The following is a 2777-nucleotide window of genomic DNA, read 5'->3' on the forward strand; positions in this document are numbered from 1 at the left end:
CAGCCGTCTATTTATGCAACTACCTTCGCCCGGCTAAGATAACGGGAGTGAATGTTCTTTACCCATTTTAGTGCTTAGTATTATTATAGATATTGAATTAAATTAAGTAGGCCTAATACTTTCAGTTATCAATTAACATAAACAGATATGCACACAATCATAAACCATAACAGATGCATAAACCAAAATATAGAAACAGATACGCAATATTCCAAAACCAACTTATCTTTATTAATGCTTTTTCCAATTACAATCCACTTCCTACCCTGCGCACTCAGCTGCAGGGGTCCATGCACATAGTTGCAGACTCTACTAGGCCTCTACGCACACAGCTGCAGAGCCTTTGCTACTACTATGACCCGCGACTCCGACTTACAGACTTAGATTAATTTCAGAAAAACCTTACGTTGTTGATCTTAACCAAGCTGCCTCCTACACTTAGAGCCTTGTTCTATTTATACATCCCCATGGTCCATGGACCATGGGTAGGTTGACACATTCTAGATTAAATTACAATATCTTAGGGCAGACTACCCTTTGACTTGGCTCATTAAAACTCACGCTCCGTGTATTTCGTGGAGCCTTTATAATATCAATACCCAAATTTTTGGGCTTTAAGCCCCAAAACCATTATGCAGGGGATCTGCTGCTGAACAGGCCCCCAACAAAAACATTGTGACTCGTCCCGAGACACTTGGCCGGTGTGGTGATCTTTGTGCAAAGTTCATCCAGCAATCTCTACACTTCACTTACATCTGCCCCACATTCCTCCATTGTCTGCTATATCAAGTGTGCACGACTCTCTGATGCATCATTGTCGGAGGCCCCCTCTTTCCTTTTCGCATATGTTTCTTGCATCTAGGCCAGCTTCTCCTCAATCGTGGCAGTGACCATGAATGCTTGTTTGAGTCAAGGCTGGATGCGTTATTTAAGCCTTGCTTCTTTCTGTCGTGCGGTGTCCATATGTTATTTCAGAGCCTGGGCCTCCCTCATCTTGGCCAGTCACTGGGTAAGGACAACCGTCTGCGTGATCACCCAAACATTGTCATAGGCCTACTGTAATTTTCGCACTTCTTTTTCTAACTACTGTAGTGTTGGGTCCTCTTATAATGAAGTGAGGGTGATGAGTGACTGGTCCAACAACTCTGTGCAATCCTGGACAACATGCTCTATTTCTTCCAACCCTGATTGAATGGCACGGTGGTGCTTCTCTGACTTCTGGGGGCGTAGAGGACGACACCTTCATTCACAGCGCCACAATCTATCGGTTCAACTCCAACTGAACCTTCGCGGCCTCCTCCTAGGTCCTGCGGACTCTTGCTACCAGTTGATAATTTTTTTCCATTGTGGGGAGTGCCGCTGGCATGGAAAATGTCGGGATGCTACTATAGGCTTCTTCCACTGCCTGTTCTAATCCCTAGTTTTGGGAAACCATGCAGTCACACTGTAGGTTGAGCTATTTTAACTTGTCCTTCTGCTCACTTAAAATTTGGAGAGCACGGCCCTCCCTGGTGCGAAGCTCTGTAGTTACCCATCATGTAGCTGGTATAGGGTTTCTCTAGGAAGGGCAGCCAAATTCAATCCCCATCCGCTCTTGTCTCCTTCGGCTTCTGCAAAGACGACGCCTTCTGGTAACACCAAAGTGTTCATTTTTCGGGTGCGCACCATCTTCTTAGCTTCAGCTATACCTTCCACAAGGTGCGGTGTCATTTCTCCTAGGGGTCGCACCTGTAATGCCTACAACTATGCTCTGAGCGCCCCCAACACAATGGTCTTCTTCGTCATGAATGCCTTCAGAGCAACCTTAGTGACTTTACGAATTGGTTCGCTATTGTTAATGAGGTTTCCATCCACAGTCTTTGTTGTCTTTGTCCTTTTGCACACGGGTGGCTGCTCCTGGACGCGCGGCCTCTTGGTTTGGGTCAATTTTTTTGTAAGGTTTGTGCATTCTGGTGTCTCCTCCTCCCCCTGTATGTCTTGCTCCATGGACATTTCCTGACCTTCCTCGGTTTCCTCAGTGGGCACGACTGTGGTTTGTACCATATGCTCTATTGCTATTGCCTCAGCCATCTTCTTCTGTGTGGCCGCATCTTGTTCTTGATGTTTTGTGTCCGACAGCTTCGTGATGCACAACTTGGTCTCCCTCTTCCTCTGCTGTGCTGTGATCTTTTCTAGTTCTGCCAAGTCTGGGGCGCACCACTCCGGGGACCATGACACCATGACTTCGAAGATCACATCATCTGTGGCAATGAACGACAATTTTACCCATTCTCGGGTTGGATCCTTGCGCGCCCGGATATACAAGTTATGCATATCTGCCTTGAATTTTGTTGCACTTTGTAAACTATTATATACTGTCGGGGACAAGCATGACCTGTGGTGGATCCATGTTCATAAACTCGCCTCTATGAATGCCCAAAACACTTTTATCTCTCGAATTCGCGCCGCATCTTTCGTTGCCCAGAGCGAGGTGTACCTCACGGCCTCGGGTAGGTTCTTGTCAATGGTCGGAAACTGGCTAGCCACTGAAAGCTCCCCGGTAACTAGCAGGATGGATAACAACAACCACATGCAGTGGAAGGTCTTACCCTGGTCCTGGGCTTCCCTACAATTCGTCAAAAATTCCTCGCAAAGAAACTATGCCTAGTTGAACTGGACCCCTTCTGTACACTGCTCCGCCAACACAATTATAGATGTTGGAACTTCATCTGTGCAGCATTTCCTCATGAGCTTACCGGCCAGCAGCTGGGTGGCGACACACACCCCTCGATCCTTGA

The sequence above is a fragment of the Pinus tabuliformis genome, chromosome 2_1 (genome assembly GCF_031772625.1).
Source record: "Pinus tabuliformis cultivar Carrire ecotype Pingquan chromosome 2_1, CPIR1, whole genome shotgun sequence".
NCBI lineage: Eukaryota > Viridiplantae > Streptophyta > Pinopsida > Pinales > Pinaceae > Pinus > Pinus tabuliformis.